At 37.7% G+C, this 26,386-nt stretch overlaps 1 pseudogene; it reads right to left on the minus strand.

The window, feature by feature from the left end:
• Nucleotides 1–26,386, minus strand: part of LOC142433548 (serine/threonine-protein phosphatase 4 regulatory subunit 2 pseudogene) — a 93,198-nt pseudogene that overhangs the window by 38,687 nt on the left and 28,125 nt on the right.

A 26,386-nucleotide genomic window follows, 5' to 3' on the forward strand; every position in this document is an offset into this window, starting at 1 on the left:
CACCCATAGGTCAACAAAGAGGAAACAGCCCCCAGGATAGCATCATCTCAATAGTGGAAAGAAAGCGAACATAAACCACATACAAAAAAAGCAGATAAGATAGGTAGATAGGAAAATATCCAAAACAAAATTACAAGATGACATTACAGAGTCCACAGATGGATATAACACTTAATATCAGTGGCCTGAACTCAGGCATTAAAAGTCAGAGGCTAACAGACTGACTCAGGAAACATAACCCATCGATCTGCTGCCTCCAGAAGACTCATCTCAAGCTTACACACAAAAATAGGTTGAGAATTAAAGGCTAGAGAAATATATACCAAGGGAATGTTAATGCAAAAAAAGCAGGAGTAGCGATCTTAATAGCTGACCAAATTGACCTCAAGATACAGACTATAACAAGAGACAAGGAGGTGCACTATATAATGCTCCAGGGAACAATGAACCAAGAACCAGTGAGCATAATAAACATATATGCACCTAATGAGAGACCTGTGAAATTCACAAATCAAATACTCCAAAAGATGAAAAACGAGATCACAGGCTCAACATTTATAGTTGGTGACTTTAATACACTACTGTCTGAAAAAGACAGATCATTGGGTAAGAAACTCAATAAGGAGGCTACAGATCTAAATAGCACAATTGGACGAATTGACTTGATTGATATTTTCAGAGCTTTCCACCCACATGAAAAATAATTCACATTCTTTTCAATCCCACATAGCACATATTCGAAAATAGACCACATGCTGGGACACAAGTAGAACTTGACTAAGTTCAAGCATGTAGAGGTTAATACAGACATCTATCACCGATCATTGCACCATAAATCTGGAAACTAACAGAAGGACAGTGAAAAAAACAAGGGCAAAAAATTGGAGGAATAACAATTTCCTATTGCGAAAGAGGTGGGTATTGACCCAGAACGGAGATGAAATCAGGAAGTTTCTAGCAACCAATGAGAATGAAAATACGACATACCCAAACTTGTGGGATACAGCAAAGGCATTTATCAGAGGAATGCTGATAACAATACACGCACACATTAAAACGTAGAGAGACTCATGGATGTTATTCTGACTCAAACTTACACCAATTAGAGCAGAGCTAACAGAAAAGCCCCACTAATAGCAAGAGGATAGATATAATAAAAATCAGAGCAAAGATACAGGAGAGGGAAAACAGAAAACTATGGAAAAAATTAATGCCACTGAAAGTTGGTTATTTGAAACAATTAACAGAATTGATATACCTCTGTCAAACCTAATCAAAGAAAGGAAGGAACAAACGACATTTGCAAGGATGAGGGATGAATCAAGAGACATTACAATGGACCCTAATGAAATCAAAAGGATAATTACACAGTACTACAAAGGTCTATATTTTAATGAATTTAACAATTTGGAAGACATGGACAAATATTTGGAAACACAATCCCACCCTAGACTATCCCAGATGGATGTCAACAACCTCAACAGACGCACAGCAATGGAAGAAATACACAACGTTATCAAGGGATTACCAACAAAATCCCCCGGGCCAGATGGCTTCACAGGAGAATTGTACCAAGCATTGAGGGAAGAACTGAAACCAATCCTATACAAACTCTTCCAGAACTTAATAAAAGACGGAAAACTCCCAAACTCTTTCAATGAAGCTAGTATAACTTTGGAACCTAAAGCAGGAAAAGATACCACAAGAATCGAGAGCTATAGACCAATATCCCTAATGAACATCGATGCAAAAATCCTTAACAAAATATTGGCCAATAGAATACAAAAGCATATTAAAATATAATTCACCATGACCAAGTGAGATTCATACCAGGGATGCAGGGATGGTTCACCATACGAAAGTCCATCAGCACTATTTACCACATTGGCAGAAAAATGATAAGAAACACATGATAATATTGATAGATGCGGGAAAAGCATTCGACAACATCCAACACGCATTCCTGTTTACGACTCTTAAGGAGATAGGAATAGAATGAAAATTCCTCAATATTATACAAGCCATATATGAAAAATCAAACAGCTAGCGTGGTAGTTAACAGAGAAAAGACGAAAACAATTCCACTGAAAATGGGGACCAGACAAGGATTCCCCTTGTCCCCACTCCTATTTAACATTTTACAGGAAGTCCTAGCTAACAAATTAAAACAAAGGAAAGATTTTAAAGGTATTCAGCTGGGGAAGGAAGAGGTGAAATTATCATTATTTTCAGATGATATGATTGTATATATTGAAGATCTCTTAAACTCCACAAGCGGAGTGTTGGAAGCAATGGAGGAATATGGCAGAGTGGCAGGATGCAAAATCACCAAACAGAAGTCTTTTGGACTGCTCTACACATCAGACAAGGTCACCGAAGAGACAATTAAAAAGGTAGTACCCTTTACAATAGCCAAGCACAAATTGAAATACCTAGGGATATACCTGACTAAAAAAACCAAAAGATTTGTATGAGGAAAATTATAAAACACTACTTCAAGAAATCAAGAGTGACCTCAACAAATGGAAGAATATCCCATGCTCGTGGATTGGCAGACTGAATATAATAAAGAAGTCAGTTCTGCCCAAGGCACTATATAAGTTCAATGCTATCCCGATACAAAAACCATCATCCTTCTTCAAAGAATTGAAAAAATAGATCACCAACTTCATGTGGAGGGGGAAGAAGCCCAGGATTAGCAGAGAACTCCTCAAAGAAGAAGGAGAAAATGGGAGGGCTTACTCTACCTGATTATAGGACATAATATATAGCCACGGTAGTAAAAAAAAGTGGGGTGCTGGCATAATGACAGATATTCAGACCAATGGAAAAGAACTGAAGACACAGAAATAAAAACAACAGCATACAGGCAACTGCTCTTTGAAATATTAAATGGGAAGCAGATGCCATCTTTAATAAATGGTGCTAGAAAAAAATGGGTATCTACCTGCAGAAAAAATGAAGCAAGACCCTTACCTCACTCCATGCACAAGAATAAAGTCAAGGTGGATCACAGACCTTAAGATAAAACCCCAAACAATCAGGGCCATTAATGATGAAATTGTGACAAATTTGAGGACCTTGGCACAGGGAATACATAGACTACCAGAAATAGGGAAGGATACAAATACAGAGGAGTCACAAATAGACAAGTGGGATATAATGAAAATAAGACACCTCTGTACTTCGAAAGAATTCACCAAGAGAGTAATAAGAGTCCACCAACTTGGAAAACATCTTTAGCAATGACAGATCAGACATTGGCCTTATTACTAAAATCTACAATATTTTGCAAGCTTAAAATAAGAAAAAAACTAATTGCTCAATGAGGAGGTGGGCAAAGGACCTGAACAGAAGTTTCACAGAATCTGAAATCTGAATGCCCAATAAACATATGAGAAAATGTGGCTGATCATCAGTCATAAGAGAAATGCAAATCAAAATAACTATGAGATACCACCTAACACCCTCAAAGATAGCCCGTTTCAAAAAATCAGAAAGCAACAAGTGTTGGAGGGGCTCTGGTGAGATAGGAACTCATACACTGCTGGTGGATCTGTAGGCATGTACAGCCATTATGAAAATCTATTGGGTTGAGTTACCATACGACCCAGCAATTCCTCTAATGGGCGTATGCTCAGTGGAGGCAAGACATCTGTGCTCCAATGTTCATTGCGGCACAGTTCACAATTGCAGAGTTTCAAACAACCCAAATTCCCATCAACAGACAAATGGATTAAAAAACTGTGGTACATACATACAATGGATTACTATGCATCGCTCTAAAGCAGTGATGAATATATGAAGCATATCGCCACATGGGAAGAACTGTAGGAAATTATCCTAAGTGAAATAAGCCAAGCACAAAAGGACAAGTATAATATGAGTCCACTGATGTAAGTTTAGCTATATATATATATATATATATATATATATTTACGTATGAGAACAGAAAAGTAAGTGCAAAAGTGGTACAAAGAAAAAGCTACTGTATACAGACATTCCAGGGGTGAGGTTCAGGTAGTGTGGCAGGGGCCAGACCAAATCCAGGGATACATATGGTAGCCAACTAAAAAGGGGGTGGAAGGAGGAAAGGGGGAAGGAAAAAAGTGACGTGTGATGGGGGAATAGGGATCCACCCAACGGGAGGGTATTGTTTGTGTCTCCACAGGGAAAGAGGAACCAGATATAAAGCCAGTGCCAGACAAATGCAGTGTGCTGGTAAGGAGTGGGGAGCCAGTGGAGGGGCCTCAGGGCTCGGTCCCTGTATCAGCTACCTGGACAACCGCCCCTCACCCCAGAATAATTTACTTGAGAAGATGGCACTGAAGCTGCACCTAGGGCAGAGGGGCATGTCTGATCAGAACAAATGGGAGCAAATGAAGTGGGAGGAAGGGAGAGTGGAGCACATCTTGGCCCATCAGTCCTGAAGGACGATATCCCTGCTGTGAACAGCCAATGTACAGAGTGGACAATATGGCTGATCCCAATATGAAACATGCCATCCCTTGATGGCCCAAGACCCTAAGGGGGACAACACTGGAGACTCAGTGTCTGGATTGGCCCAGACTGACCCTGTGCCACTGAGGCAAACCACTAAAAGTGTGCGGCAGAGCAACTGTGGGAGCAGAGCAGGGAGCCCCTGAGGGAACACAAAGGGCAGACTCTGGGGCTAAAGTATGATACCTCATTGGACCTGACTGAAGGACATGCCTAGATATCAAGAATCAGATCTTGATCTATTTATAGGTTTTTCTTTCTTTCTTAATTTTTTTCTTTTAATTAATTTATTCTTCAATGGGTAATTGTTTTCCTTTTTTATTGTTATCGCTGTGTTCTCACACCCATTGCCTATCTTGTTACGATTTGACTTTTGGTGCATATTATTATCTCTACAGATCTATCTAGAAAAGATAGACTGGATGAATAGTCTGGAGGAGAAAACAATAGGACCAATGGTTCCAGTGGGATACGGGAGAGGAGGAGGAGGGGATAAGGAGGTAGTGCTGACCAACCCAGGGACAGGGGAGCAACAATTGATCCAACGTCAGTGGCAAGGAGGGTGTGAGATGCCTGGTAGGGATTCAGCAAGTGCAAGGTAATCAAGAGAAATTACTGAAACCCAAATGAAGGCTGAGCATGATAGTGGAACAAGAGGAAAGTAAAAGGAAATAGAGGAAAGATCTAGGTGACAAAGGGTATTTATAAGGGTCTAAAGAGTGGAATGTACATATGTAAATATATTTATATAAGAGTGTGGGGAAATAGCTCTATGTGCATATATTTATAGGTTTAGTATTGAGACAGCAGATGGACATTGGGCCTCCACTCAAGCACTTACTCAATGCAAGAACACAATGTTCTATTAAATTGGCATTCCAGGATGCACACCTTACCGACATGATTGCTGAAGACAAACGTGTGCATAAGCACATGTGGTGAAGAAAGTTAATGGTGCCTGGCTATCAAAAGATTAGTGTCAGGGTTTTTAAAGGCTTGAAGATAAACAATCGGCCATCTAGCTGAGAAACATCAAAGCCCACATGGAAGAAGCACCCCAGCCTATCTGAACACGAGGTGTAGAAGGGACCAGTTTTCAGACATCAAAGAAATAAAAATCATATCAGTGGTTGCCCACCTTCCTAATATGATCAATGAAGACAAATGTGTGCATAAGCAAATGCGGTGAAGAAAGCTGATGGTTCCCAACTATCAAAAGATATAGCATCTGGGGTCTTGGAGACTCTAAGATAAACAAGTTGGGCATCTAGTTCAGAAGCAACAAAGCACACATGGAAGAAACACACCAGCCTTTGTGACAATGAGCTGTCGAAGGGAACAGGTATCAAGCATCAAGGGAGAAAAAAATCATATCATTGTAAATGTGTGAGTGGAGAGTGGAAACTCAAAGCCCATCGGTAATGGATGAGTGCAGAGTGGAGACTCAAAGCCCATTGGCAGTCAACTTGGCTGGCCCCCCTTACTGAAGGGTTGTGGGGAGGAGATGAGCCATCAGGGTGCAGGGTAGCAATGATGAAACATATAACTTTTCTCTTGTTCTTAAGTACCTCCCCACCACACTATCATGATCCCAATTCTACCTTAAAAATGTGGCTAGATCAGAGGATGTTTACTGGTACAAATAGCAACTGGAAACACAGGGAATCCAGGACTGATGACTCCTCCAGTACCAGTGGTGAGAGTGGCGATGCCTGGAAGGTGGAGGGCATGTGGGGTAGAAAGGGGGAACTGACTACAAGAATCTATGTATAGCCTCCTCCCTAGGGGATGGACAGCAGACAAGAGGGCGGGGGAAGACGTTGGACAGTGTAACATATGCCAAAATAATAATAATTTATGAATTACGAAGGGTTCATGAGGTAGGGGGGAGTGGGGAGGGAGGGGGAAATGAGATATTAAGATATTAAGGCTTCAAGTAGAGGGCAAATATTTTGAGAATGATGATGGCAACAAATGTCCATATGTGCTTGACACAATGGATGTGTATGTATGGATTGTGATAAGAATTGTACGAGCCCCCAATAAAATGATTTTTAAAAAGGCTTGAAAATAAACTAGCGGACATCTAGCTAAGAAACAACAAAGCCCACATGGAAGAAGTACACCAGTATGTGTGATCATGAGTAGTCGAAGGGATCAGGTACCAGGCATCAAAGAACAAAAAATCATATCTTTGTGAATGAGGGGGTTTCAGATTGGCGATTCAAAGCCCATCTGTAGGCAACTGGACCTCTCCTTACAGAAGGATCACTGGGAGGAGACTATCTGTTTTTTTATGGGCTTTACAGGACATGCTTGTATTAGCCTTACACAATAAGAAATACATTTGTAGAAGTGTTCTTTTTAGAAATTTGTAGAGTTTCTCCTTTCTATTTTCCACAATCTTTCCTCTAATCAAAATATCTAACTAAAAATGTTTGAAAATACACAAACTTAGAAAATATACAGAAGTCAGCATAACTAATTTCCATATTTACAGTACATATAGGTAGAGCTTTCTATTCTTTTGGGTGGTAGACAGATTTCTACCCCATCTCATGTGTTATTTCTACATCACCTCTCCTACCAGATAATAGAATATTATTACAAATAAATATTGAGCTGAAAATAGGAAATTGATGGGAAGTTTGAATACTGAAATAGCAAACAACGTTTGCATTCACTACCAAGGTCCTAAAAGAAAAGTGCTGCTTCTAGATTTCCATAGATAGGGTATAAGAAATTGTTCTTATCAAAGGAAACAAAATTATTTTTGAATAAATTATTCTGAGTTCTGCCTTTGGGTATGTATAACTTTATGTGAAGATTTCAGTCCAATAAAAAAAAATCCCTCGTTAAACTCACCAGTAAGTAAACAAGCCTCCATTAAATTTTACAGAGATTTAAAGCAGTTGCAATTTCCTTGTTCTTTAATGTGAACAAAATTGGTGATTTTGAGAAAAAATGAATGTAATATACAAATAAAAGCAATAAGAATCATAGACATACAAATAATTCATCTGAGTACTATGGATTAACTAAAACCATATTTACTTTCTTGCTCAATTTAGGGACATAAGTTATTATCCAAAAATAACCACTGATGATAATCAAGCACTCTTTGTGTGCTCTTGAATTTTGGGAGTATAAGGTATGTGAGCATCATATTGTCGATGGTTTCAGTGGGTTTCTTTATTTTTTTGAACGTTTTATTAGGGGCTCATACAACTCCTATCACATTCCATACACACATCAATTTTGTAAAGCACCCTTGTACATCATTGCCCTCATCATTTTCAAAGCAATTGCTCTCCACTGAAACCCTTGGCATCAGGTCCTCTTTTTTCCCCTCCCTCCCTGCTCCCCCCTCCCTCATGAGCCCTTGATAATTTATAAATTATTATTTTGTCACATCCTGCCTTTCCGACGTCTCCCTTCACCCACTTTTCTGTTGTCCACCCCCTAGGGAGTAGGTCACATGCAGATCCCTGTAATCGGTTCCCTCTTTCCAACCCTCTCTCCCTCTACCCTCCCAGTATCACCATTCACACCCCTGGTCCTGAAGGTATCATCCGCCCTGTATTCCCTGTGACTCCAGCTTCCATCTGTACCAGTATACGTCCTCTGGTCTAGCCAGACTTTCAAGGTAGAATTCAGCTCATGATAGTGAGGGCAGGGATTGGGTGGGGGGGGAGCATTTAGGAACTAGAGGGAAGCTGTATTCTTCATCAGTGCTACATTGCACTCTGACCGACTCATCTCCTCCCCTAGACCCCTCTGCAAGGGGATCTCCAGTGGCCAACAAATGGGCTTTGGTTGGGTTTCTATAGCTCCCTTCCCCCTTCCAGCTAACTACCAATATGATATGGAGACAGCCCCCTTTACCCCAGCAGAAACTTTTCTGTACATCCCCCTGGAAGAAGCAAAGCAGATTTTCCCAGGCTGTAAGCCCTGACTTTAATTAAACAATGTCTCTCAGATTGACTCTAGCTCAATTTTTCATTCTCTAAGTGTGGTAGTCACCTAATCCGATGTCAATTTAAGGATTAGGAGTGTAGTAAAGTCTAGGTTGCAATCTGGAGTTAGCCAATGAGACTTCTGTGAGCATGGTCTTCTGGGAATTCTGGTACTTCCTTCTTGGAGGCAGAAGACATCTCTCTCTTTCTCTCTGCTACTCCCTGGGAGACACTGCAGAAGACAAGCCACATGGACGCAACCAGACCTTGGAAGCTGGAGAAGCCACAGAGAGACCCCTGCCAGCGCTGACATGCTTCCAAAACACTGGATCTAAATACTTTCTACCCACTGGCCTGTGATATTCTACATTCGGCATCATTGCATGTGTTTCATGTGTCTGAAGAGGACCTTATAGATTGATATCGGTAATATGGGCTAATATAAGACTTATGGATTTGATCTGGACTAGGCTGGGATGTTTTCTCAATGTTCATTTGCTCTTGTATATAAATCTCTTTCTTTCCCACCTCCCTTCAGCAGAAGAAAGTGGAAACCACATATCAAGAGCCTGTGCAGGAGGGAAGGATTGGCAGGGAAAGGCTTTTTCCTTTGCTCTCCGGTTGCCCTCTAGTTCTGAAGGAAGGGACTGAGGCCATGAACCTCGGGCCCCAGTGGGAGGAGGAGGAGCTTAGTCACTTAAGAGCTTTGCTTCCTGTACCCACTCTGAGTGAGATTGACTTATTTTCTCTGAAGGAGAGGTGATTCAGCACAGACCCCAAATGAGATTATCTCAGAGTTGGAAGGGGAACTAGCAGAGGGCTACCGCTTTGCCTGGTACTTTCTTTACACTTTCAGACAAAACAGGCTTCACTTTGTCAGAGGAAACTGAGCTCTCTCCCTGTTCCCTGTGCTAGCAATGCTGAACAGAGGTTTCTTAAAGGAATAACCCTGTGTATAGGATTCCAACAGAGGCAGGATGTGGGATTCCAAATTCAGCGTGCAGGGATTGGCCCTGCACACACTAGTGGTGAGCTTTATTTAGTCACACTCCATTATTGTGCTTTTACCTACTAATTACTATAACCCCTAATGATCCTTATATGATAATTAGAACCTGGTTTTTTGATACTCCCAGAGCACCACCCCAAAATACATGATTGGGTAAAGGACAAGGTTGTTCCTAGAGATATCTCCTGACTCCATTCACTGATTCACTCACTAAATATTTGGTAAAATATCATGGGCCAGACCTGGTGCTAGGCCCTGATGGCTGCTTTGCTGGGCTGTCATCACCTCTTACTGATTGCATTTCTCATTCCCTGGCAAGTGGACTGTGCCTTGGTTGTCCTGGGTGTAAGAAACTTGGAGATGGTCCCTGGCGTCACGATGCTGCTACATTCATTGCAGGATGAACAGGCCCTGAGCACATTTGCTCGTGGGATACTTGTATCCAAAGGGCATCCTCTGGCACCTAGTCCTAGGTTAGTTGGGGAAATCTCTTTCTTAAACACATATGTGTGTCTATGTATTTGCTACTCTAGTCTACCCAGATTAACACACTAAGCACCTGTGTATACAGAATTTCTCTTCCCTTTAGTAAAACATGCAATTGAAACAACGAAATATTTAACATACATATATATGTAGATATATGATAATTTCAAGGCATTTAAAAAAAATGAATGGATGACAGTATTTCCTGGGAGACAAGAAGTAAATCAAGTGACACCTGCAGTTTTCCTACTGCCTTATATGAGTTTACAAGACGCAGCTATGAGAGAGAGAAGCCATCGTAGCCCAGCAGAATTCCAATGTACAGGAGAATAATTGGCACTCAAAAGAGTGCAGGATGGCTAGAGATCACATGAATAGAATACTACAGAGGAAAGAGGTATACAGAAAAAACACTCTGAAGATGTGCAGAGAATTGTATTCACAATAGTTCTGATCAACGCAGCCCCTGAGAAAAATATCCAAGGCAAAAGAAGAGCCTGCAAATATTTATAGTGGCATATAGAATACTCAGAGACCAGAAATAATGTTTGTTTCCATTTCTCAAATGGATAAATGTCATAATTGGGTAGATTATGTCCCACAAAATAGGAAATGATTAGCTATGTATAAAATAGTGCTTGAGTCCAACCTGAGAAAACGTAATACACAAAGATAAAGCTGCTCAAAAGTTCAACAAGATTTAGAGGGACACAAAAACACAACAAGCTAAAATGAAAATTAAGCATGGTACACAGAGGCATGAAAGATACAAACCCAAGCAAACACAACTCCACAAATAAAATTTATATATATATATATATATATATATATATATATATATATATATACTCTATTCTACCTAATTATATGGTAGATCATTTTCTAGCTAAATGATAGCTTATATATTGAAGGAGAAGATACCTGTGAATCAAAAACATAGAAATTCTATAAAATAGAACTGAAAATATGAAATCTTCTGCCTGTTCCCACCACTGAATAAAAATGTTATTAAGACAGCAGAGGTGATGTGTTAAGAACATCAATTTTAGCTGCACACTTGACATTATAACAACAAATAAGCCTTGGCAGAACATTAAAAATTAGTGAATGAATGTGCATTGAAACCTGTTTTTAATGTCCAGCAGGCACTAGCTTTTATGTCCTTGTTTTTAAGCAGGTTTAATTTTTGTGTTGTTTTTATTTGCTAATGCTGTCATTGTTAGGAGAGTATGTTTACATGCTCAAATATTTGCAGAGCAACAATTGGGAGAGTGCAGCAGGATTGGAAGTGGTTCTTTCTGGTATACATTGGGTCCGCAAGAATCAGAAACACCTCAATTGTACCTAAGAAAATCAGGTATCAATTGTCAAATATTTACATAGTTTGGGATACATTTTATATTTTTTCATCTAGTATATCTCAGTCTGAAAATTTTACTCATAATACTACTTTGTTATCTAACTGAGGCTTCCAATTAGAGCCTATTAACATGATTATTTCAGTGAAATATATAGGTATGTCTTGCAGGAGAAATAATTTATGTTTTTCTATTTAGTCCATGCAAAAATATATTCTATTTATTAAGTTTCCTCTTCATCTTAATATAAGTTTATTCTTTAATTTGTCATTACTTGGATTTTAAAAAGTCTGCCTGAACATTTGTCTATTTTTTCATACACATATTAATTTTTCTTGTGCTTTATTGCTGTGTGGCTTAAGAAATATATGGTCAAAATATTTTTAAGAAATGAAAGACATTTTATATTTTCAAATCATGGAACAAAAGATTGTTCCAGGCTTTCACCACCTGGGGAAAGTCCAGCTTCCAGACTCAAACTTCCGTAGCCCAGGCAGCTGAGAGGAAGTCAGGCAAAAGTAGGGAGAAGCCTGGAGGACTGAGGAACCACGAGCATCTCCACCCCTGATCCTGTCCCCATGCTTGTGGGCCATGGAGAGAGCAGTGGAGGGGATGCAGGTCAAATTTCTAAAGTTATTTACTTTTGATTTTATCTTTGTGTTACTAAATTACTCACTTTAAAGGAATTTCTTTATTTAAATCATATCATAAAAATTATAATTTATACTCTTGTTTGTTTCTTATTATTTTTATTTAGTAGGTTTTAACCACAACTTCATAAACATGAGTTACAATCAACACAATAACAATGAGTTTGGTATGGTTAATACCAATGTCTATTCTGTTTATCTAATCTTTTGTTTTAACAGTGTCTCTTAGAGGTATCAACATACTACTGATATAGTTAATTTATTTCAATATTTTTTGATACAGAAAATGAATATTCTGACTGTTATAAATATCTTATTTAAAATATTTTTCATCTTGTTTCATCACTTGCTATATGTTTCAGTAGATAGGGAGGTTGTTTCTCTTTTCTGTTAAACTTTTTAAAAATTATAAACTACATACTGTTTAGAGGTATCTGAAATTTCAATAGCCTAAATCCAGCATCACTGAGCGCTCCATATCTATTGTGCTTGGTTCCAAAGTCAAGTGTTCCCAAACAGCATGTGTTCCTTGACGACACACCCTCATGATAGGTGAATGAGGTTGGTGGAGATCACAAGGCTTTAAATTAATGTCCAGTCTAAAGTGTGCATTTTGTGAATAACATCAGAGGAAAGATCATATAAAATACCTAGCTAAGAAATTCAGACTTCTTGGAGAGAGAAAAAATGAAAAAGATAAAACAAACCACTTCTAATGGATGGTTTTTGTTGTTGTTATGTTTTGCTGAGTTAATTTTATTTAACTGCTACCCCATGTGAGTAGAATCGCCCACAATGCTTTCTATGCTGCAATTGTTACAGAAGTAGATAGTTCTCTCACCAATGGAGCTGCTAGGTGTGTTTGAAACATAAACATTTTGGTTAGCAGTTCAGCACTTAGTTATTGTACAACCAAGGGTAATTCAAAATGAAGATATTCTCTATAATATCCTTTGTATGATTTTTTGTCCTACATGGTGGTATCCTCTCAGTATACTTATTCAACCTGTTTGCTGAGCAAATAATCAGTGAAGGTGGATTACAAGAAGAAGAATGTGACATCAAGTTTGGAGAGAGAATTATTAACAAATTGTGATATGAAAATGACAAACTTACTTGCTGAAAGTGAGGAGCCCTTGCTAATGAAGATAAAGGATTGCAGCCTTCAATATGGATTATAACTCAATGCAAAGAAGACTAAATCCTCACAATTGAACCAATGGTTAACATCACGGTAAGTGGAGAAAAGCTTGAAATTGTCAAGGATTCTGCCCTGCATGGATCTATAATTAATGCTCCTGGAAGCAGCCATTAAGAGATCAAATGACTTGTTCCATTGGGGAAATCTGCTGCTCAATATCTCCTTAGAGTTTTGAAAAACAAAGATGCTCCTTTGAGGATCAAAGTGCACCTATTCAAGCCATTGTATGTTCAATTGCCTCATATGCATATGAAAGTTGACCACTGAATATGGAAGGCAAAGAAGAATCAATGAATTTGAATTATGGTGCTGGGAAAGAATACCAAAAGTAGCATGGACTGCCGAAAGGACAAACAAATCTGTCTTGGATACAGTGTGGCCAGAATACTCACTAGAGCAGTGATTCTCAACCTTCCTAATGCTGTGACCCCTTAGTACAGTTCTTAATGTTGTGGTGACCCCCAACCATAAAATTATTTTCATTGCTACTTCATAACTGTAATTTTGCTACTGTTATGAATCTGACAATTCCTGAGAAAGGGTTCTTCAACCCCCAAAGGGGTCGCGACCCACAGGTTGAGAACTCTTGCGCTAGAGGCACGCATGGCAAGATTTGTCTTACATACTATACATGCCAGGAGAGACAAATCTCTGGAGAAGGACATTATGCTTGGTAAAACAGGGGCACTAAAAAGCAGGCAGGCTCTCATTAAAATGGATGGATACAATAGCAGCGAAAAAAGGTCAAGCATAGGAACAATTGTGAAGATGGGGCAGGATTGAACAATATTTCCTTCTCTCATGCATAAAGACGCCATGGGTCAGAAGCAACTGGATAGCACCTAACAAAGACAACAAAAGAAATATGAGGCATTTATTAGTGAATGTGAATTATTTTGTTCATATCAATATATAAATTAGTTTTATGTCTCATATTTAATATTTGTAACCTACAAAATAAAGTATATTATTTTTAATGGGATAACTGATGTTTGCAGTGCTTAAGTAACACACTCGAGTTAAAAACTTAATAATGAAGTAGAGATTTATCCATGGTTTATTTTGACTGAACAATTCAAAACAAAACATAATTGAAACATTGTTTTACTAGTCTCAATCACATTCCAACAGCGATACCTATCATAAGAAGGAAAATACCTAAGTTATATGTTAAAAATGTATCAATTTTATGGTAGAAAATTTATGCAATAAAAGAATTCCCAGAGTTATGGATACAATTTAAATACAACCTTCATTCCTATGTTTTCCTTGTCTCCATTGTAATGGGCATCTGGATCTGAGTCATTTTCTATGCCTTTATGATTTTTATATATGTATATATAGATTTTATTGCCGATTTTAAAAATTATTTTATTAGGGGCTCATTTTATTACGGGCTCATACATCATTTGTGTCCAGCAAATTTGTACATATGTTGCCATCATTATTCTCAAAACACCTGCTTTCTACTTGAGCCCCTGGCATCAGCTCCTCATTTTCCCCTCCCTCCCCCCTCCCCCGAACCCTTGATAATTTATAAATAATTATTATTTTATCATATCTTACACCATCCGACGTCTCCCTCACCCAGTTCTCCACTGTCTGTCCTTCAGGGAGGAGTTTACATGTAGACCTTGTGATCTGTTTCCCCTTTCTCCCTCACCCTCCCTCCAACTTTCCCATATCGCCACTCTCACCACTATTCCTGAGGGGCTCATCTGTCCTGGATTTCCCGTATTTCCAGTTCCTATCCATGCCCGTGCATATCTTCTGGTTCAGCGGGTTATGTAAGGTAGAATTGGGATCATGATAGTGGGGCGGGGGGAAGCATTGAAGAACTAGAAGAAAGTTGTATGTTTCATTGTTGCTACACTGCACTCTGACTGGTTCGTCACCTCTCCACAGCCCTTCTGCAAGGGGATGTCCAGTTTCCCCCAGATGGGTCCTGTTTCCCCACTCTGCACTCCCCGTCATTCACAATGTTATGGTTTTGGTTTTTTGGTGTGTTTTTTTGTCTTTGATGCCTGACACGTGATCACTTCGATGCCTTGTCATCTCACAGGCTGGTGCACATTTTCCATGTGGATTTTGTTGTTTTTCAGTTAGATGTCCCTTTGTTTATTTTCCAGCCTATGGGACCGCAGATTCTATATATTTTGACAATTGGGCACCATCAGCTTTCTTCACCGCACTTGCCCATGCACCCGCTTTGTCTTCAGCATTCACGATGGGGTAGGCTGGTGTGCTTCTTCCTTGTGGGCTTTGTTGTTTCTTAGCTAGATGGCCACCTGATTATCTTCAAGCCTTTACAACCCCTGATGTCATATCATTTGATAGGCGGGCAACATCAACTTCCTTCACCACTTCTGTTTATGCACCCACTTTGTACTCAGCGATCTAGTCAGGACAGGCCGGTGTGCTTCTTCCATGTGGGTTTTGTTGTCTCTCAGCTAGATGGCTGCTTGTTTATCTTCAGGTCTTTAAGACTTCAAGTGCTATATCTTTTGGTAGCTGGGCACTATCAGTTTTCTTCACCACATTTGCTTGTGCACCCATTGTCTTCAGCAACTTCAGGTGTTACATTTTTTGGTAGCTGGGCACCATCAACTTTCTTCAACACATTTGCCTGTGCACCCATTCTCATCAGTGATCTTGCCAGGCAGGTGAGCATCTCAGACTTCCAAATTGTTAGAACAAAGTGTTCTTGTGTTGAGGGATTACTTGAGTAGGGGTCCACTGTCCATCTGTTTCCTTAATACTGAACCTATAAATATATGTACATAGATATATTCCCCCCTCATTGTATATAAATATATTTATATCTTTCTATGTCTGTATTTAAATCTCTATGACTTTTGCCTCCTAGTTCTTTCCTCTGTTTCTTTATACTTTCCTCTTCTCCCACTATCATGTTCTGTCTTCATTTGGGTTTTAGGAATTCCTCTCGGTTACATTGCCCTTGATCCAGTCCTGCTAGACCTCCCACATCCTCCTTGAGATGGATTTTGGATCACTTGTTATTCCCTTGTCCCTGGGCTTGTTAACACCCTGTTCCTTTCCCCCACCACCCCTACCCCCGTGTCCCCCCACAACTGTCATACCATTGTTCTCTCTTCTAGCTTGTTTATTCTGCCTATCCCTTCCAGGTAGACATGCTATGCACTATGACAAGATTTTTGTAACTAGCTCATGTGTCACCAAATAATTTAAGTTAATTTAAAATTTACTTTTCTTCTTTTCATAACCACTCAAACCAGTGTTTAGATATAATGAGTAAGGAATCTGGAGGAATTTTTAGAAATAATTTTATTTGTGGGATATAACACATACAAAGAAAGACGTACTACATAGTTGCACAGCCAGTCTGTAGTTATTTCTCTTCCTACCCACCACTCCCCCATGCCCTGCCCTACCCTGCCCTACCCTGCCTTCATTCCATGCCCATCCCCTTCCCTCCACTCCCTTGGGCTCCCGACCTTTTCATAGGCTTCAAATTCTTGTCCATTGGTGGGAAGATCAGTTTGTTATATTCCCTTTATAATAAAGCTGTTATTAAATATTTATCTTTATTAGATTGACTAACTTTGAAGAGCATAAGTCCTAAAATTTTGTCCTTGTCATGAGATTTGTGACATACTAGCTATCCTTTTTTTAAGATACATATTTTTCCATGGTGTGTGTACACGAGTTGATTTATCCATTTGACACAGTTGGTGTTTTTTATTGTTTCCATCCTACTGTTGCAATAGAAACTGCTGCAATAAACATAGGTGTGCACATATCCTTTTATGTTTCATTTTTTATTTGCTTAGGGTATATACCAAGTAGAGCAAATTCAGAATCATAAAGTACTTGTATTCACATTTATTTAAGGAAGCACCATTGTGGCTGTGCAACTCTGCAATCCCAGCGCAATGTATGAGAATTCCAATCTCTCCACATAAAGCCACAGCAAGTTCACCTTTTTTTACTTCTGTTCAGAAACTCATGGTCACACATATCCGTGAACATTTAGTTTCATTTATATGGTAGATATGTAATCGTTTGTCACTTTGAAGATTATGAGTGTAGGGGTGGAATCTAGCTTGTCAATCAGAACATAGCCAAGGAGGCCTCGGTGTGGGCATGGCCTTCTGAGAATGCTGGGAAATCGGGGACTTCCTCCTTGGAGGCAGGATATACTTCTCTTTTACTCACACCCTGGGAGACATAGCAGCTGTCAAAACACATGGACCCAACCTGATGCGGAGACCCCTGTCAGCACTGAGATGTTTTGAATGCCACTGGATCCAAGGAGCTTCTACCCACTGGCCTGTGATCTTCTACATTCGGCATCATTACATGTGTTTCGTGCATCTGAAGAGGATTTTATAGATTGGTATTGGACATATGGGCTAATATCGGACTTATGGACTTGATCTGGACTGGACTGGGATGTTCTCTCAATGTTCAATTGCTCTGGTATATAAATCTTTCTTATACACATATGAGTGTCTCCGTGAATTTGTTTCTCCAGTTTGCCCAGACTAACACAATGTATAATAGTCAAGGTGATTCTGGAAATTTTATTGTTGCATGTATACATCTTTATAGGGAAATTAAAATGTTCCTACAGGCTTCTTAGACAATCTCCTAGATTTTGAAGAACCACAAAAGATACTTTTGAATACTAAATTTTACTTTTGATAAAAAGAAGCTTAATCTATCATTTTAATTAGCATGTGTTATGATAAATCATATTGAGGAGCATGTCATGCATGTTAAAGTAGATGGTATATAAAAATATGTAGAGAATACACATTGACATAGTGACTACAACAATGGACTCAAGCATAGCATTTGGTTGTGAGGATGGCCTGGGACCGGATAATGATTCGACACAGGACAAGTCCTTTATGTATACTATCCTTCTTCTTTCTTTTTTTCTGTTAATTCACAATGAATACACCATTCTTTTAATTAAACCAAAGTAGATTTTTGAAACCTTCTTTGTTAGTCCAGGTTAACTAGAGGAAAAAAATCCAGAGACACTCATGTGTGTAAGAGAGAACTTTATGTCAAAGAGCAGTTGTACATTAGGAAAACATCCCAGGTCAGTCGAGATCAAGACCATAAATCTGATATTACCCAATATGTCTGATACCAGTCTACAATTTGCTCTTCAGACTCACACATCACATGCAATGAAGGCGAGTGCAGGAAGATCACAGGTCAGTAAGTGGAAGTCTTGTGGATGCAGTGGCTGTGGAAAGAATCTCAGGGCTGGCATAGGTCTCCACGTGGTTCTCCAGCTCCAGGGCTCTGGCTCCATCAGTGTGTCTTCTTGTGGCTTGTCATCAGGAAGACGAAGCAGAAAGAGCATGTATCTGACCACGAATGAGGTATTTATCTCCTTCGCTCCTCCAAAATGAGGTCATCAATCTGCAACCTGATCAACAGGCAGAACTGCAACCATTCACAAGTTGACAGGAGATGATGTAACTGCCATACCTTCAGTTGTATATGTCTGTCTTTTAGGCAAATATTACATAGTTCACATATAAATACATTAAGAGTCGATTTTTGATAAACCACAGAGAGGCCCAAGAAGATAATCTTTTGATTGTTCTTACTTTAGTTTGCATGCATATTGCTTCTTGGCTAATTTCACATAAATCAAAATGATAATTTGCAACCAAGAATGAAAGTGATTAAATAGCGTTACTTATTCATTCTTTCCCTGGCAGAATAGCTGCTTAAACAGAAACAACATTGACGTTTTAAAAATTAAGGAGAGAAAAACAGTATAACCTTTACTGATTCTGCCAAGTTTAAAATTAGATACACTCTTTTTGTGTTATTTTATAGAAGAAACCTATTTGTTTTGTTTATGCAATTTCTCTGTAGTTATGTATGCAATATTTGGATATCAAATTTTAGAGCTGCCAAGTTTATTTAAAACAGTGAATTCTTCAATAAAGTTGGAACAAAAAGGTTTAAACAGCATTTAAAACTATAAATGAACTGAGATAATTCCTCTTTTTTCTCTTTAGCATGTTTCACTTACTTATTCTATAATACCCTTTTCAAACATAGAGTCTCTTCATTTTTCTACATTTGGTAGAATAAAAATTTTCAAATAGGCACATATAATACAATCACAATATCAATAACATTTTCTATTTGAATACAGGATATAGCTATTACCACTCTATAAGTGAAGTTTAAAGTTCTCAGCACTACTGCACTTAAACTTCCTTGTGCCTTTCTTAAACTTCAGCATGCTTTCGTAGCTGATCTGGTGGTACAACGTCTAAGTGGTTGGCTGATAACCAGTGGGTTGGTGGTTCAAACCTACCAGACACTTTGCAAGAGAAATGTGTGGTAATCTGCATTCATAAAGATTTGCAACATTGGTAACCTTATGGAGCAGTTCTACTTTGGCCTGTAGTCATTCAAAGTCAGAATCCACTCAATAAGAGTGGTGTGTTGTTTTGCTGTTTTAATGTATTGCTTCTTTCCTACTTCAGTTCTTTGCAGGCCTCCTTCCCCTATTTCAACTGCCTAATAAGCTGAGAAACAGTGTCTACATTGTGTGATAAAAGAAGTCACATTACCCATGGTGTTCTCATACCTTCATATTTTCTTTCTTTTACTCATTGATTTTATAAAATTTGTGGTATATTTTACACATGATGAGGAACATAAAATATATCTCTATGGCCTCAGAGACCTCAAAAACAATTGTAGTTTTTTAGGGGACAGTTACTTCACTGTCAGTGACATACAATTAGGAGTTTTAATGTATTAAAGGGACAGTCCATGGCAAAACTCTACTCACCCATCAGTCCTTACTTGAGGAAGGGGTAAAATTTTTACTCCCTTCATATGCACTAACAGATATTTTATAACTACAGCACACCACTAGAAAGTTTGACTTATTTGAGATTTTAATTCAACTAAATGACTTTACTGAGTTTTTTATTGTTTAAGCCATCTGCTAATCATCACAGGGATGCAAGCTTAAGTAACATTATCCTAGCTCTTAAATTGTTTAGATGCTAGCTGCAATTAGGTCATGGTTGCAACTGTAGGGTATGAGTGGAAGAGAAAAATAAAAACTAACATATTGCAGGTAGCATTTAAATATTAATAACATGTTATGAAACAAAGAAGAAAAATCACATTTTAATGTAGAGACTAAAAGAAGCGATAAAACAGAACGGCAGGATTTTGACTTACGGAATTCAAGGGTAGGAAAGAAGGCATTCCAGAAAGAGGGAATAAAGTATGCGTTGAAGAAGGAAAGCATAATAGGGTAAATGACTCAATGTGTTTATAAAACAATGATTTACAGAGGGCTTACCAGATTTAACAATAAAAGTCTGAAAGAGCAATTTGGAACAAAATTAAGAGTCTTGACTCTGAAACAGAGGAGTGTCCAGGTAATTGGATAGTGAACTTAGGTAATTGGATAGTGAGCTTGGGAGAGTCAATAAATGTTTCTCAGCTTAATATATATATATATATATATATATATATATATATATATATATTAATTGCTAGCGAAAACAGAGCCTTAATGGAGTACTAGGTTTTGTGGTAGGTGCTAACTTCGAGATCATTAGATGAGTGGTTCTACTCCTCCAGTCCTCCCTAGGAAGAAAAATGAGGCTTTCTGCTCCCATAAAGATTTGCAGTCTCACAAACCTAAAGTGATAGTTCTACATTGATACTGGAAAAAATTTTTCCAAAGCAAGGTAAAAGTTATTATAATTATGTGTGAATGTCTGGATAGCTCATTATAGGACCATCAAATATATCATTTAGAAATGGGAAAGTATGAAGACATGGACCAGTTTAGAACATATTTTTAATAAAAATTTACTAATCAGTAGCTAATGTATATCTTAAATAGCATAAAATTGAGTAAATCAAACCTGAATTTAAGCAACAGCAAGGGGACACATAGATTAAAATTAATGTAAGAAATCATACAGGAGCTAAAATCCTCGTAATAATAGAATGGGAAACAAGGAAGAATCAAAGATAGTAAAGGTATTTCAAGGCTGAGTTGGGATGTTAGAATAAGTTAATTACCAGAAAAATTAATCATTCTGAGGATTAAAATCAAGAGTACAATAAAAATATTGAATGTATGGCCAATGAGGAAGAAATAGCAGTGAAATAGCAGTGAGATTCCCTGCCCTTGAGAGCAACTACTCCTGCACTGTCATCATGTCAATTCCGTAGATACGGAACTAGGATGCATTTACATAGAGATAATGGTTGAAACTATACTTCTGAATGTACTTGTTGATGAGATTGATTAAAACCATCACCAAAACTCCTGAATGAAATCTTAAGGAATATATAAAAATAGTGAGGTTCAATTTGAGGATAAAAATTTTAGACTTATCTGTGAGTATCTAAATAATTCATGCTATAGATCCAAAAGTTATATCCATGTGAGAATTTAGAGCAACAATTTAATTATCGCTAGGCATTTCCAGAAAACTGGTGGGCTCTTCTAACAGAAATCATCTGGCAGGGATGTGAAAAAGAAAAAGTTTGTAGTGGGTGGTGAGAAATTGAAGACAACTAGTATGCAATCTTCTTTGTAGGAAATGTGTAAGTAAGAAAAGAAGGTAAGACAGTATCTTGAAGAGGTGACAAGAATGATTGACTAATGCTGCTGGTGTAGAGAGTATTGAGCTAGGTTTGCAGACAGTGGAGACCCTGACACTGAACAGTATCAAAAATCCAAATAGTAGCCGCTTTAAAGTAGATACCTGTGTGGCACAAATGGTTTGTTCTTGAGTGCTTTCTAAAGCTTGGCAAATAGAACCCGCTCAAAGTTACTGGAGTAGGAAAAGCCTGACAATTTGCTTCCATACGTATTACAATAAAGAAAACCTTATGAAGTAGTTCTACTCTGGAACCCATGAGCTTACCAGTAATCAGAAACAATTGAGATTCAAGGTTACTTACTCAGGAATACAATATTGAATTAAAATATGATTTCTATTCTGGCAGATGTTACCAATTAGTTATAATCTCAGCTCAATCATATCTCAAAATCAATCTATATCCCTAAATTCTGGGGAATATGTTGTACCTCATCTCATATTTATTCACATATATGCAGCCTTGAAATTGTAAATAATACCCATTAGCAATAATAATGTTAGAGATAAATTGAATACCATGAAAAGCATAAAGTCAGAAAAGAATTTCCTTATTTTATACCTGGATCTTCTAATTTCAAGAAATACTGGCTCTCTCGGATTATTTCAATCTACAGGCATTAACATGAATACATGATTAAAAATATATCATAGCTCTTTCATGGAAATCCCAAAATATGGGCAGCACAATCAGCAGATTTTACAGAGACAATCACAGGTCTGAGACTATATTACATATATTAACAAACACTGAATCTGATTGATCCTATTCATTCCCAATTGATCAGAATTATTCATGCTGTGTCATATCAACTCATAGGAAACTAATAATCGTCTGGAATAACTACTATCTGTCAATTTCATAGTTTTTATTCACTTTAGTGAGTATCACTGGGTATTGCTTTTCTCAGTGAGGGTTTCAGAGAAAGAAATATTCCATAAAATGGTATTAGAACATAACAAGCATGCAATGGATCTGCGGAGAACATATAAATTAATATAAATGCAATAAATCTACTCCTTATATATATATTCTCAATTCCCTACACTATACTCTTCATTCTCCTCAGTTGTGTCTGAGTTGACATTTATTATCCTCTTTTATATGGAGCTTTGATAATTTGTCTCACTGTTTCTTGTTTCCATTCTAAATTAACTTCCATGGTGAATTTAGTGTTCTCATTCAAAATACATATGATATCACAAGACTATCCTGTTGAATATGTTTAATGACAAGAAAAGTTGCATTTTAAATGTCCTTTTACATCCTAACAACTTAAGATGGACTGTATTTTTTTTGTACTCGTAAAATAATGTTGTGATTAGGTGGTGTTAAGTTGGTTCCAACTCAGTGTAACAATGAAATGCACCCGGTTCTGCACCATCTTCACAATTGTTATGTTTGAGTCCATTGTTGCAGCCACTGTGCCAATTTTTCTTATTGAGTCTTCCTCTTTTTCCCTGATCCTATACTTTACCAAACATGCTATTCTATTCCAGGGACTGATCTCTCCTGATAACTTGTCTAAGTACTTGAGATGAAGTCGCACTCTCCTTGCTAAGGAGAATTCTGACTGTACTTCCAAGAGAGATTTGCTTATTCTTCTGTCAGCCCACAGTACTTTCAATATTCTTGGCCAACACCATAATCCAAATGCATAAAATTTTCGGCAATCTTCCTTAAGCATTGTCCAACTCTCACATGTATATGAAGCAATGGAAAAGCAATTGGGTTATGCATACCTTAGTCATAAGATTGATATCCTGTTTGCTATCCATTAAAGAGGTCTTGTGCAGCACACTTGCCCAATTCAAAATACAATTTGAGTTTGTGACTGCGGCTTCCATGAGCACTGATTTTGAATCCAAGGAAAATGAAACCCTTGATAACTTCAGTCTCTTCTCCCTTTATTGTGATGTGGTTTGTGGGTCTGATTGTGAGGATTTGGATTTTCTTTCCATTGAGTTGCCCTCTACATTGAGGGCCACATTCTTTGATTTTCAGCAGCAAGTACTTTATGTCCTCCTTGCTTCCAGGCATTCAAGTTTGTGTTATCTGTATGTGCAAAGATAGAAAGTCATAAAACCAGCATGAGAAATGCAATTTACTTGTTTTAATAATGTAATATTTTTTCGATATTTAGGCATTATCCTACAAAACATCCCATTGCTTTCAGATAAACGTTCAACATCTTTTTTAAATACAATTTATTAGGGGTTCATACAACTCTTATCACAATCCATACATATACATACATCAATTGTATAAAACACATTCAACATCTTAATAAATTCATATATGGTCCACCATTTGTTTCAACCCACATTGAGAGACTGTTTTCTAATCTTTCAATCATTATGAATATATACCATAATTTAATAATCCTGTATTTGTAGTTTATTCAACATTCCACTTAAAATTATCTCCTATTTATTCCTAAATTCCTGTACTGTAAATGTCCAAATTCCAAGGTCAGAATTTCCAAGGCAATACGACAAGTTCCTTTTCTGCTAATTTTATTACTGTAATGTAGCCCTTGTAAGTTGAGTTATGGTTGCTCCACCTCCCTCAAGTATCCCATGACTAGTTATGTAATCAAAAGACAATGTAAGTACTGCTGTGAACTAAGGTATTCCTGACCCAAGCCAGGCGATTTTCAATTACTTCATTTGCACGTAAAAGTTGAACGCTGTATAAGAAAGACCTAAGAAGAATAGATGCATTTAAATTGTGATACTGGTGAATAATAATGAAAGTACCATGGACTCCCAAAAAGACAAGAAAATCTATCTTAAAAGAAGTGCTGCCATAATACAAGGATGGTGAGACTCCACCTCACATATTTTGGACATATGATCAGGAGAGACCAGTCCCGGGAGGACACCATGCTTCGTAATGTAGAGGGGTACTCATAAAAAGGAAGGGTCTCAATAAGATGGATTGACAAAGTGGCTGCAACAGTAGTTTGAAATCTTAGAACAATTGTGAGGATGGTGCAGGTTTAGGTGGTGTTTTGCTCTGTTGTACACAGAACGTTCTGTTGTACACGGTCTCAATAGTGCTAACAGCAACAACAAGAATTAAAGTCTCAAATTAGATGATCTTCATCTAACAAGATTATCTGAACCAATAAAGCAAATCCTTTAAAATGGAAAATTTGTCCAGATGGTGGCAGAAAGGGAATTCAGAGAGATAACATGCTGAAGAAGAATTCACCACGCTATCATTGCTGGCATTGAAGCTTGATTGCGACCATGTACAAGGACTGAAAAGTTGTTTCTGAGAGTTAACTATGGCCTCGGGCTCACAGGGAGCAAAGAAATGGAGGTCTCAGTCCTCTAACCCCATGGATCTAAACTCTGCCCCAAATCCTGATTATTCATAGAAAGTAAATTTTCTCCTAATCCTCCAGAATAAGACTCAGCCTAGCTGACACTTTGTTTATAACCTAACTATATAGCTTTATGGTTTTGAACAAGAGCATTCTGAATACAAAAAATGATGTTAGGTTACTTTAAAGTTTGTCATATACTATTATGTAGCAATAGAAAACTAATACAGAATCACATCAGGTCTTCCCAATTATGTAAGATTCAAATGGCAGAAATGAGACATCAGCTCACTACAACGGTTTTAAAATTTTCTAATTGTGAAGATGTGACTGTAGAGATGCCATTGTTCAGTTTCCATGTTGATGATTCAAAGTGTTAGTTACAACAATAGTTAAACATTTATGGATCCAGTAATTAGCAATATGATTATTAAGAAAAATAGTGGCTATCACCGTGTTTAAATTCCACAGTTTAGTATCTAGACAGTTGCAGTAGTTTCAGTAGTAGTGAGAGCTTCCTGACTCATATTCCAAATCTCTGATCACAGTACTAGAGTTATATTTTAATACATCTTAAGAAATAGCCTTTTGCTTAGCCATGTTTCTGCACTCCTACTTTAATTTTTTGTGATGAAGAACATGAACAGTCATTACTAAAGATCTCTTCTAGAGTATCATATCTAACTCTTACAATAACCTCATAAAGGTATTTACTGTACAAAATTACTTTTGCTTAAAACTCACAGGGGTTACTGTTACTTTAACTGAGCCCTAACAGGAAAAGTGTTTGATATTCGCAGTAATTGAAGGAAATTAACCGTTTAAGTTGGGAATTTGAAATTCTATTATGACCTATCTGAGTTTAAAGGTAGTGACAATACTTATTCTTTGAAAATGTGTCACTGTTATAACACACCATGGCAAATAGTTCCTTAAATTTTCATTAGTGACAGTATGAAGTTCTGTTGTAAGACATTGCTATTGTTAGGATGAGTAATACATGTAGGGTGGTCGAATATTTTCTGATTGCACTTGGAAACATTGAACAAAAAGAAAAGTAAGTTCAGGCTTATGAATCATTGATTTGGAATTTCCACTTTTACAAAACCCTCTGAGTGAGGGCCAAAATATGCTTAGGATAAAAGTTCCTCAGCTTAAATAAACCTTAGAAAAAAACTTCTCCAAATCATAACCATTGGACATCTGCAGAACAAAAGGAAGCGTGAAC

The sequence above is a fragment of the Tenrec ecaudatus genome, chromosome X, assembly GCF_050624435.1.
Source record: "Tenrec ecaudatus isolate mTenEca1 chromosome X, mTenEca1.hap1, whole genome shotgun sequence".
Classification (NCBI taxonomy): domain Eukaryota; kingdom Metazoa; phylum Chordata; class Mammalia; order Afrosoricida; family Tenrecidae; genus Tenrec; species Tenrec ecaudatus.